Genomic DNA, 13,219 nt, shown 5'->3' with positions numbered 1-13,219 from the left:
CAACTGTTCTGACACTCTGGTTCCCATCCGCCTGCAGCTCTAGTTTAAACCCCACCGTGCAGCATTAACAATCCGTCCTGCTAGGATATTAGGCCCCCTCCAATTCAGGTGAAAACTGTCCCTTCTGTACAGGTCCCACCTTCCCTGGAAGAGAGCCCAATGATCCAAAAATCTTACGCCCTTACTCCTACACCCGAATGATCTGGAGTTTATCCAGTTCCAGCTCCAGCTCCTTAATGCGGATTGTTAGAAGCTGCAGCTGGATGTACTTCTTACAGTTGTGTCCCTGATAACCACTGGAGGTTCCCCGCCTTCCCACAATCTGCAAAAAGAGCATTCAACTATCCTGCCTGGCATCTCCACAATCCCAGCTGAGCAGATATAAAGAAGGGAGGGGGGGGCGGAAAAACACTTATCCCTGAGCTTTTCTTCCCTTTGCTTTCTTTGACTAAAGTTTCTCTTTGCAGAAGCCTCGAAGAGCTGAAGCCTCAAGATCACCACTCTGACGACAGCTACTGATCCTCTTAACCTCACTCTCCCAACTTCTCCCTGTACCATTTAATGATCTTGCTATTCGAGAACCTTGCTTTAAGGTTCACTAGGGGATTGGCTGTACTGGATTGGGTATTGTGTAATAAACCAGAGGTGATTAGAGAGATTGAGGTGAAGGAACCCTTAGGAGGCAGTGAGCATAATATGATTGAGTTCACTGTGAAATTTGAAAAAGAGAAGCCGAAATCTGATGTGTCAGTATTTCAGTGGAGTAAAGGAAATTACAGTGACATGAAAGAGGAACTGGCCAAAGTTGACTGGAAAGGGACACTGGTGGCAAAGACAGCACAGCAGCAGTGGCTGGAGTTTATGCGAGAAGTGAGGAAGGTGCAGGACAGGTATATTCCAAAAAAGAGGAAACTTTCGAGTGGAAAAAGGATGCAACCGTGGTTGACAAGAGAAGTCAAAGCCAAAGTTAAAGCAAAGGAGAGGGCATACAAGGAAGCAAAAATTAGTGGGAAGACAGAGGATTGGGAAGTTTTTAAGACCTTACAAAAGGAAACCAAGGTGGTTATTAAGAGGGAAAAGGTTAACTATGAAAGGAAGCTAGCAAATAATATCAAAGAGGATACTAAAAGCTTTTTCAAGTATATAAAGAGTAAAAGACAGGTGAGAGTAGATATAGGACCAATAGAAAATGATGCTGGAGAAATTGTAATGGGAGATAAGGAGATGGCGAGGAACTGAACGAGTATTTTGCATCAGTCTTCACTGAGGAAGACATCAGCAGTATACCGGACACTCAAGGGTGGCAGGGAAGAGAAGTGTGCGCAGTCACAATTACGACAGAGAAAGTACTCAGGAAGCTGAATAGTCTAAGGGTAGATAAATCTCCCGGACCAGATGGAATGCACCCTCGTGTTCTGAAGGAAGTAGCTGTGGAGATTGTGGAGGCATTAGCGATGATCTTTCAAAAGTCGATAGATTCTGGCATGGTTCTGGAGGACTGGAAGATTGCAAATGTCACTCCGCTATTTAAGAAGGGGGCAAGGAAGCAAAAAGGAAATTATAGACCTGTTAACTTGACATCGGTGGTTGGAAAGTTGTTGGAGTCGATTGTCAAGGATGAGGTTACAGAGTACCTGGAGGCATTTGACAAGATAGGCAGAACTCAGCATGGATTCCTTAAAGGAAAATCCTGCCTGACAAACCTATTGCAATTTTTTGAGGAAATTACCGGTAGGCTAGTCAAGGGAGATGCAGTGGATGTTGTATATTTGGATTTTCAGAAGGCCGTTGACAAGGTGCCACACATGAGGCTACTTAACAAGATAAGAGCCCATGGAATTACGGGAAAGTTACATACGTGGATAGAGCGTTGGTTGATTGGCAGGAAATAGAGAGTGGGAATAAAGGGATCCTGTTCTGGTTGGCTGCCCGTTACCAGTGATGTTCCACAGGGGTCAGTGTTGGGGCCACTTCTTTTTACATTGTACATCAACGATTTGGATTATGGAATAGATGGCTTTGTGGCTAAGTTTGCTGACGATATGAAGGTAGGTGGAGGGGCCGGTAGTGCTGAGGAAACAGAGAGTCTGCAGAGAGACTTGGATAGATTGGAAGAATGGGCAGAGAAGTGGCAAATGAAGTACAATGTTGGAAAGTGTATGGTTATGCGCTTTGGCAGAAATAATAAATGGGCAGACTATTATTCAAACGGGGAAAGAATTCAAAGTTCTGAGATGCAGCGGGACTTGGGAGTCCTCGTACAGGATACCCTTAAAGTTAACCTCCAGGTTGAGTTGGTAGTGAAGAAGGTGAATGCAATGTTGGCATTCATTTCTAGAGGAATAGAGTATAGGAGCAGGGATGTGACGTTGAGGCTCTATAAGGCACTGGTGAGACCTCGCTTGGAGTACTGTGGGCAGTTTTGGTCTCCTTATTTAAGAAAGGATGTGCTGGCGTTGGAGAGGGTACAGAGAAGATTCACTAGAATGATTCCGGGAATGAGAGGGTTAACATATGAGGAACGTTTGTCCGCTCTTGGACTGTATTCCTTGGAGTTTAGAAGAATGAGGGGAGACCTCATAGAAACATTTCGAATTTTGAAAGGCATGGACAGAGTGGATGTGGCAAAGTTGTTTCCCATGATGGGGGAGTCTAGTAGGAGAGGGCATGACTGAAGGATTGAAGGGTGCCCATTCAGAACAGAAATGCGAAGAAATTTTTTTAGTCAGAAGGTGGTGAATCTATGGAATTTGTTGCCACGGGCGGCCAGTGGAAGCCAAGTCATTGGGTGTATTTAAGGCAGAGATTGATAGGTATCTGAGTAGCCAGGGCATCAAAGGTTATGGTGAGAAGGCGGGGGAGTGGGACTAAATAGGAGAATGGATCAGCTCATGATAGAATGGCGGAGCAGACTCGATGGGCCGAATGGCCGGCTTCTGCTCCTTTGTCTTATGGTCTTATGGTCTAAATATACCCAGTGATGGCCTCCACAGCCATCCATGGCAATAAATTCCACCAACTCACCACCCTCCAAGTAAAGTAATTCCTCATTCTCTGTTCTAAAGGGACCTTCTGTTCTGAGGCTGTGCCCATTGGTCCCAGATTTCCCTCACTATAGGAAACATCCTCTCCGCATCTACTGTTAAGACCTTTCGCTGTGAGATTATCCCACACTGGCTTGCCATTCCCGATCTCAGCCTTACTCAGTTCTTTGATGCTTGGGTTAGCCAGACTTTGTGGTTTCCAGAGCTAGAACAGAGAGACTAATGGTACATACTCTCTCTCTCTCGATGGGGGTGGGGGTTGTTCCTCGTAGTGCTCTATTCACTTTTCTGGGTAAAGATGGCTTTAATCCTCAGCTAAACGTTGCTTGTCACTTTTCTTCACTCAATAGCGAAACTGAGATTCAGAGTGGTGGTTTCTTTAAAAATTCCCTACTCACAAGATCGTAGGTCAGAATCGACTACTCATGCCCGATAAGCACGTGCACTGGTGGTGTTGGTATATGCGGAATCACACACAGCTTGGATAGAAGGGTGACAAGTTGCCTTCTCTGAAAGACATGAATAAAGCAGATTATGGAAATTTGATAGCTTCACAATTCCAGGGTTTTATTCCAGATTTAAATTTCCCAGATGCCCTGGTAGAATTTATCCCTGGAAGCCTTAAAGACTAGTTCAGTAATTTGAGGACCCTTCCCCTATACATTATCAAAATGGTATGTGTTTGCCCCGAGCTGGGTTATTATTCTCCAAGGGCTACAGTAAAACACCAAGGATAAATCTCTACACGGAGTTAGTTAGACAGGAAGACTTGTACAAGACTGACTCAAAATGTTTGTTATGTCCTTGTCAGAGGTTTGCTCTCTGCAGAATTTGGTATGGAGAACAGGTCTGATCTACAAACCCTTGAAGGAATTTAACAAATACGCCCTGACAAAAACCTACATTATGGGGGCATTACTCCTGAGGCCCAATCAAACGTCACGTAACTGACAACCTCCAAGCTGACATGAATATTAGAATCAGAAATGGAAACGTTGGGAAGTTGAGTAACAATAATTGAAGCAACCTGACCTGAGTGTGTCTGTGTCTGATTTCTACATGCTTAATCCTTCCTGGAAAGGAATGAGGGACAACTTGTCAAAGAAACAAAGAAACACAGTTCTTTCTTTATGTCATTTCGTTACAACCCGGATGATACAGGAAGAAACATTGAAGTGTATTATGCACTGTTGGACTAGTGTACAAGATAGAAGGGCGTTAACTGAATCTCTCTCAGGGAGTTCTCAGGAGGCAAGTAGCTAGCTGCCCGATCACCACAAGATGCATAGAATGATCCTTATGAATAGAGGCTTGGAATACAAATGTAAGTCATTGCTTTAACTGAGTATTAAAATTCTTAGCACCACACATTAGAAAATGACGTCAGGTCTCAGAGTCGGTACATAAACATGAGGATACTGAGATACCGAGGGAGCAGATTGGGAGGCAGATTTTGGAAAGGTGCAAAAATAACAAGGTTGTTATCATGGGTGACTTTAACTTCCCTAATATTGATTGGCACCTGATTAGTTCCAAGGGTTTAGATGGGGCAGAGTTTGTTAAGTGTGTCCAGGACGGATTCCTGTCACAGTATGTTGACAGACTGACTGGGGGAATGCCATACTAGATCTAGTACTAGGTAATGAACAGGGTCAGGTCACAGATCTCTCAGTGAGTGAGCATCTGGGGCACAGTGACCACCGCTCCCTGGCCTTTAGCATTATCATGGAAAAGGATAGAATCAGAGAGGGCAGGAAAATTTTTAATCGGGGAAGGGCAAATTATGAGGCTATAAGGCTAGAACTTGCGGGTGTGAATTGGGATGATGTTTTTGCAGGGAAATGTACTATGGACATGTGGTCGATGTTTAGTGACCTCTTGCAGGATGTTAGGGATAAATTTGTCCCGGTGAGGAAGATAAAGAATGGTAGGTGAAGGAACCATGGGTGACAAGTGAGGTGGAAAATCTAGTCAGGTGGAAGAAGGCAGCATACATGAGGTTTAGGAAGCAAGGATCAGATGGGTCTATTGAGGAATATAGGGAAGCAAGAAAGGAGCTTAAGAAGGGGCTGAGAAGAGCAAGAAGGCGGCATGGGGAGGCCTTGGTGAGTAGGGTAAAGGAAGGCATTCTTCAATTATGTGAAGAACAAAAGGATGACAGGAGTGAAGGTAGGACCGATTAGAGATAGAGGTGGGAAGATGTGCCTGGAGGCTGTGGAAGTGAGCGAGGTCCTCAATGAATACTTCTCTTCGGTATTCACCAATGAGAGGAAACTTGATGGTGGTGAGGACAATATGAGTGAGGTTGATGTTCTAGAATATGTTGACAATAAGGGAGAGGAGGTGTTGGAGTTGTTAGGGTATATTAGGATGGATAAGTCCCTGGGGGCCTGACAGAATATTCCCCAGGCTGCTCCACGAGGCAAGGGAAGAGATTGCTGAGCCTCTGGCTAGGATCTTTATGTCCTCATTGACTACGGGAATGGTACTGGAGGATTGGAAGGCGGCAAATGTTGTCCCCTTGTTCAAAAAAGGTAGTAAGGATAGTCCGGGTAATTATATACCAGTGAGCCTTACGTCTGTGGTGGGAAAGCTGTTGGAGAAGATTCTAAGAGATAGGATCTATGGGCATTTAGAGACTCATGGTCTGATCAGGAACAGTCAACATGGCTTTGTGAAGGGCATATCATGTCTAACAAGCCTGAAAGAGTTCTTTGAGGAGGTGACCAGGCATACAGATGAGGGTAGTGCAGTGGATGTGATCTATATGGATTTTAGTAAGGCATTTGAAAAGGTTCCACATGGTAGGCTTATTCAGAAAGTCAGAAGGCATGGGATCCAGGGAAGTTTGGCCAGGTGGATTCAGAATTGGCTTGCCTGCAGAAGGCAGAGGGTTGTGGTGGAGGGAGTACATTTGGATTGTAGTGACTAGTGGTGTCCCAAAAGGATCGGTTCTGGGACCTCTACTTTTTGTGATTTTTATTAACGACCTGGATGTGGGGATAGAAGGGGGGGTGTTGGCAAGTTTGCAGATGACACAAAGGTTGGTGGTGTTGTAGATAGTGTAGAGGATTGTCGAAGATTGCAGCGAGACATTGATAGGATGCAGAAGTGGGCTGAGAAGTGGCAGATGAAGTTCAACCCGGAGAAGTGTGAGGTGGTACACTTTGGAAGGACAAACTCCAAGTAAATGGCAGGATACTTGGTACTGTGGAGGAGCGGAGGGATCTGGGGGTACATGTCCACAGATCCCTGAAAGTTGCCTCACAGGTAGAAGGGATAGTTAAGAAAGCTTATAGGGTGTTAGCTTTCATAAGTCGACGGACAGAGTTTAAGAGTCAAGAGGTAATGATGCAGCTCTATAAAACTCTGATTAGGCCACACTTGGAGTACTGTGTCCAGTTCTGGTCGCCTCACTATAGGAAGGATGTGGAAGCATTGGAAAGGGTACAGAGGAGATTTACCAGGATGCTGCCTGGTTTAGAAAGTATGCATTATGATGAGAGATTAAGGGAGCTAGGGTTTTACCCTTTGGAGAGAAGGAGGATGAGAGGAGTCATGATAGAGGTATACAAGATATTAAGAGGAATAGATAGAGTGGATAGCCAGCACCTCTTCCCCAGGGCACCACTGCTCAATACAAGAGGACATGGCTTTAAGATAAGGGGTGGGAAGTTCAAGGGGGATATTAGAGGAAGGTTTTTTACTCAGAGAGTGGTTGGTGCGTGGAATGCCCTGCCTGAGTCAGTGGTGGAGGCAGGTACACTAGTGAAGTTTAAGAGACTACTAGACAGGTATATGGAGGAATTTAAGGTGGGGGGTTATATGGGAGGCAGGGTTTGAGGGTTGGCACATTGTGGGCCGAAGGGCCTGTACTGTGCTGTACTATTCTATGTTCTATGTTCTATGAAGTCTGCAGATGCTGGAAATCCAAAGCAATGTACACAGAATACTGGAGGAATTCAGCAGGTCATGAAGCACCTATAGAAATGAATAGGTAGTCGATGTTTTGGGCTGGAAATGACGAGGGAAGATACCAGAATAAAATAAGTGGGGGGGGGGGGAGAGGGGAAGGAGGCTAGCTGGAAGGTGAGAGGTGAAGCCAGATGGGTGAGAAAGGTAAAGAGCTGGAAAAGAAGGAATCTGATAGGAGAGGAAGATGGACAATAGGAGAAAGGGAAGGAGGAGGGGACCCAGGGGTATGTAATAGGCAGGTGAGAGTGGAGAATAGAGGAAGGGGAAGAGGGGGGTGCAGATGTTTTCAGGGATGTGGAAATAACAGACAACTTGTTATTTCTGGAACTTGAAAGATGAAGAGATTTGACAGAGTTGTTCAAAATTGAGAATGTTGGTCATAGAGTAAATAAGGAGAAACTGAAAATACATTTAGAGATACAAGACACTATTACTTCTACATCTAGACCAAAACACAACTGCAGAACCTGCAATGTTGACCAAATCACGTTGAGAAGAGCAGATGGCGGCACAACGCAGCGTACAGCAGCCACTCCGGAATGAATATCTGTAATCTGTCAAGTAGGATGCCATGCACAATCCTGATTTGATGGGGATGGACGTGAGAAGCACGGAACAACATCTGGAGAAACTTCTGAAATGCTTGTTTTGCTGACGTTGCTACTGTGCGATCCAGAATCTCCAGAGGGTAAGGCCCCGAATCCTCGGCTTTGCCTGTTGCTCGATGGCCGGGGCCGGGGTCGAAGCGCTCGGCAGAGACGGTGCTCGGTGTCGGAGGCTCGAATTTTTGGATAGACTCAGAGTTGGCCAGCAAGTTTGCAGCGCTGGAGGTTCATGGCAGGGAGAGTTTTCTTCCTTCTACTGTCTGCGTGAGATAATGGGACTTTCGGGACTTTGAGACTTTTTTTACCGTGCCCATGGTCTGTTCTTTATCAAATTACGGTATTGTTTTGTAGTGCTGTAACTATAGGTTATAATTACGTGTTTTTTGTCAATTTTAGTCTTGTTCTGTCTTGTGTATCTGTGATATCATACTGGAGAAACATTGTATCATTTCTTAATGCATGCATTACTAAATGACAATAAATGAGGACTGAGTGTCCTCATAATCTAATCTAATCTAATCTAATCTAATAGTTTTGCCTTCGCTAATGCCGAGTTCTTCTGGCAGTTAGTTTGACATGGAGTTTAGGTCTTAACCCCAAAAAAAGAGCGGACACAATGGGAAAATTTGCTATGTCCTGGATTTTAAAGGCTGATGAGATAATGGAAGTTGCAACAACTATACGGCCACAGTTGGCATCTGTTCCTATGAGTGCACATAAAAGATTCAGGAAGAATGGTGGAGATATCATCCACATTCTGGCAAATGTTTGTCTTTCACTACATAACATGAATCAACTGGCTAATGCTGAAAGCTCAATCCTATCGCAATTGACTGCTTCACTGCTTACATTTCAGAAGTATTTAATTAATTGTGTCATACACAAAATGCCTGAGGAACTCAGCAGGCCAGGAGAGAAAAAAACATAAGGAGTCCAGAGTTACAGGTGGGGAGGGGAGGAAGAAAGCCCAGGTGATAGGTGAAACCAGGAAGGGGGGGTGGTGTAAAGAGCTCGGAGGTTGATTGCTGAAAGAGATACAGGGCTGGAGAAGGGGGGAGGCCGATAGGAGAGAACAGAAGGCCATGGAAGAAAGAAAAGGGAGAAGGTCCACCGGGGGGAGGCAATGGGCAGGCAAAGAAATAAAGTACGAGGAGGAAAAGGGGATATTTCCTTCGTTCCAGAATGAAAAGCCTCATCCTGAAAGCAAATGTGGCAGAGATGGAGGAATTAAGAGAAGGAGATGGTGTTTTTACAAGTAACAAGGTGGGAAGAGGTATAGTCCCCTTCTCTCAATCCTCCATCTGTCGCATCTGCTCTCAGCATGAGGCTTTTCATTCTAGAACGAAGGATATGTCCTCCTTTTTCAAAGGAAGGGGCTTCCCTTCCTCTACCGTCAATGCTGCCCTCAATCGTAGCTCTTCTATTTCACATGTTTACTCCAACCTCATCCTCCCGCCACCCTACCAGGTTCCTCTTGTCCTCACCTACCACCCCACCAGTCTCCGTGTCCAGCACAGAATTCTCTGGAGCCTCCACGATCTCCAACGGGATCCCACCACCAAGCACATCAACCCCCCCCCCCGCCCCCTAAACTTTCTGCAGGGATCTCTCTCTATGTGACTTCCTTGTCCATTCACCCCTCCCTGCTGATCTCCCTCCTGGCACTTATCCTTGCAAGCGGAACAAGTGCTACACCTGCCCCTACACCTCCTCCCTCACTACCATTCAGTGCCTCCAGGTGAGGCGACACTTCACCTGTGAGCCTTTTGGGGTCATATATGGTATCTGACTCTCAGTGTGGCCGCCTGTATATTGGTGAAACCAGATGTAGATTGGGAGATTGCTTCACCAAGCACATATGCCCCATCTGCCCGAAAAAGCGGGATAGCCCAATGGCCACCCATTTTAATTCAGAATCAGAATGAGGTTTATTATCACCGGCATGTATCGTGAAATTTGTTAACTTAGCAGCAGTTCATTGCAATATATAATATAGAAGAAAAAATTAATAATAAATAAGTAAATCAATTACACTATATGTATAATGAATGGATTAAACATTGTGTAAAAACAGAAATAGTATGTTTAAAAGATGAGGTAGTGTACATGGGTTCAGTGTCCATTCTGGAATCAGGAGTGGCAGAGGGCAAGAAGCTGTTCCTGAATCATTGAGTATGTATTTTTAGGCTTTACCTCCTACCTGATAGTAGCAATGAGAAAAGGGCATGTCCTGGGTGCTGGAGGTTCTCAATAATGGACGCTGCCTTTTTGAGACACTACTCCTTGAAAATGTCCTGCATTCCTTGTAGGCTTGTACCCAAGATGGAGATGACTAAATTTACAACCTTCTGCAACTTCTTTTGGTCCTGTGCAGTAGCCCCTCCATACCAGACAGTGATGCAGCAGGTCAGAATGCTCTTCATGGTACATCTATAGAAGTTTTTGTCGGCATACCAAATCTCTTCAAACTCCAAATGAAGTATTGCCTTCTTTATAGCTGCATCGATATGTTGGGACCAGGTTACGTCCTCAGAGATCATGACACCCAGGAACTTGAAACTGCTCACTCTCTCCACTTCTGATCCCTCTGTGAGATCGATATGTGTTCTTTCGTCTTATCCTTTCTGAAGTTCATTATCAGCTCTTTTGTCTTACTGAGATTGAGTGGAAGGTTGTTGCTGTGACACCACTCCACTAGTTGGTATATCTCGCTCCTGTATGCCCTCTCGTTTCCATCTGAGATTCTACCAACAAAGGTTGTATCATTAGCAAATTTATAGATGGTATTTGAGCTATGCCTAGCTACACAGTCATGTGTATATAGAGAGTAGAGCAGTGTGCTAAGCACACACCCAAGATGCAACAGTGTTGATCGTCAGTGAGTAGGAGATATTATCACCAATCTGCACAGATTGTGGTCTTCTGGTTAGGAAGTTGAGGATCCAAGTGCTGAGGGAGGTACAAAGGCCCAGGTTCTGTAATTTAACAACCAGGATTGTGGGAATAATGGTGTTAAATGTTAAGCTATAGTCAATGAACAGCATGGTGTTTGTATTGTCCAGGTGGTCTAAGGCCATGTGAAGATTGCGTCTGCCATTGACCAATTGTGGGAATAGGCAAATTGCAATGGATCCAGGTCCTTGCTGAGGCAGAAGTTCAGTCTAGTCATGACCAACCTCTCAAAGCATTTCATCATTGTAGATGTGAGTGCTACTGGGCGATAGTCATAAAAGCAGCTCACATTATTCTTCTTCAGCACTGGTATAATTGTTGCCTTTTTGAAGTGGGAACTTTCGCCCATAGCAGCGAGAGGTTGAAAATGTCCTTGAATACTCCCATCAGTTGGTTGGCACAGGTTTTCAAAGCCTTACCAGGTACTCTGTTGGGGACTACTGCCTTGCAAGGGTTCACCATCTTTAAAAAGAGCCTAATATCGACCTCCGAGACAGAGATCACAGGGTTATCAGGTGCAGCAGAGATCTTCACAGCTGTAGTTATATTCTCCCTTTCAAAGCAGGCATAGAAGGCGTTGAGATCATCTGGTAGTGAAGCACCACTTCCATTCATGCTATTGGGGTTTGCCTTTTAGAAATCAATATCTTGCAAACCTTGGCAGAGTTGTCATACATCTGATGTTGTCTCTAACCTTGATCAAAATTGTCTCTTTGCCCTTGAAATAGCCTTCTGCAAGCCATACCTGGTTTTCTGGTACAGACCTGGGTTGTCAGACTTGAATGCCACAGATCTTGCCTTCAGCACACTCATCCACACAGGTTTTAATGAAATCGGTAACAACTGCAGCATATGCATCCAGATTCAAGTCGTCACCTTTTATTGTCATTTCGACCATAACTGCTGGTACAGTGCACAGTAAAAATGAGAATGTTTTTTAGGACCATGGTGCTACATGAACAACACAAAAACTACACTGAACTACGTAAAACAGCACAAAACTACACTAGACTACAGACCTACCCAGGACTGCACAAAATGCACAAAACAGTGCAGGCATCACAATAAATAATAAACAAGACAATAGGCACAGTAGAGGGCAGTAGGTGGGTGTCAGTCCAGGCTCTGGGTATTGAGGAGTCTGATGGCTCGGGGGAAGAAACTGTTACATAGTCTGGTCGTGAGAGCCCGAATACTTCGGTACCTTTTGCCAGATGACAGGAGGGAGAAGAGTTTGTATGAGGGGTGCGTGGGGTCCTTCATAATGCTGTTGGCTTTACGGATGCAGCGTGTGGTGTAAATGTCTGTAATGGCGGGAAGAGAGACCCTGATGATCTCCTCAGCTGACCTCACTATCCGCTGCAGGGACTTGCGATCCGAGATGGCACAATTTCCAAACCAGGCAGTGATGCAGTTGCTCAGGATGCTGTCAATACAACCTCTGTAGAATGTGGTGAGGATGGGGGTTGGGAGATGGACTTTTCTCAGCCTTCGCAGAAAGTAGAGACGCTGCTGGGCTTTCTTTGCTATGGAGCTGGTGTTAAGGGACCAGGTGAGATGAATCCCTGAATACGGTCCAGTCCACCGATTCAAAGCAGTCCTGGAAGTGCTCCTGTGCTTCTCTCGTCCATACCTTCTTGGTCCTCACGACTGGTGCTGCACACTTCAGTCTCTGCCTACACTTAGGGAGTAGAACTACAGCCAGGTGATCAGACTTCCCGAAGTGAGGGCGTGGAATAGCACGGTGGGCATTCTTGATGGTGGTGTAACAATGGCCCAGTGTGTTGTTTCCTCCAGTATTGCGAGTGATCTGTTGATGTTAATTGTGTAGTGATATTTTCAGACTGGCCTGGTTAAAATCCCCCAAAACGATGGTGAAGGCGTTAGGGTGTGCGGTTTCGAGCATGTTGATCCCATTGCTCAGATCATCTCAAGTCTGATTGACCATTGGCCTGAGATGGAAAGTATACCACTACCAAACTGATCATGGAAATCTCCCGCAGTAGGTAAAATGAACAGCACTTTTAACTGCAAGATATTCCAGGTCTGGTGAGCAGAATTGGGACAGGAGTGATATATTTGTGCACCAAAAGGAGTGGTTCATGAGGCACACTCCACTTTCCATTCCCATATCTCAATCCATGGCCTCCTCTACTGTCACAATCAGGCCACTCTCAGTTTTGGAGGAGCAAAACCGCTATATTCCATCTGGGTAGCCTCCAACCTGATGGCATGAACATAGATTTCATGACCCCCACCCCCCCAATCTCTCACCTCATCTCCTTGCCCGCCCATCGCCTCCCTCTGGTGGTCTTCCCCCACCTCCCTTTCTTTCTTCTATGGCCTTCTGTTCTCTCGTATTAGATTTCCCCTTCTCCAGCCCTGTATCTCTTTCAGCAATCAGTTTCCCTGCTCTTTACTTCACACCTCTCCCTCCCAGTTTCACCCATCTCCTTGTGTTTCTCTCCTCTCACCCCACCTTTTAACTCATCTTTTTTTCTCTGGTCTTGCCGAAGGGTCTTGGCCCAAAATGCTGCCTGTACTTTTTATACTGCCCCCCGCCCTCCCAGATGCTGCCTGGCCTGCTGAGTGCCTCCAGCATTCTGCGTGTGTTGCTTGGATCTTCAACATTGATGAAATTCT

This window comes from Mobula hypostoma, chromosome 10 (assembly GCF_963921235.1).
Source record: "Mobula hypostoma chromosome 10, sMobHyp1.1, whole genome shotgun sequence".
NCBI classification, from domain to species: domain Eukaryota; kingdom Metazoa; phylum Chordata; class Chondrichthyes; order Myliobatiformes; family Myliobatidae; genus Mobula; species Mobula hypostoma.
Note: the sequence above shows the minus strand (reverse complement) of the source record.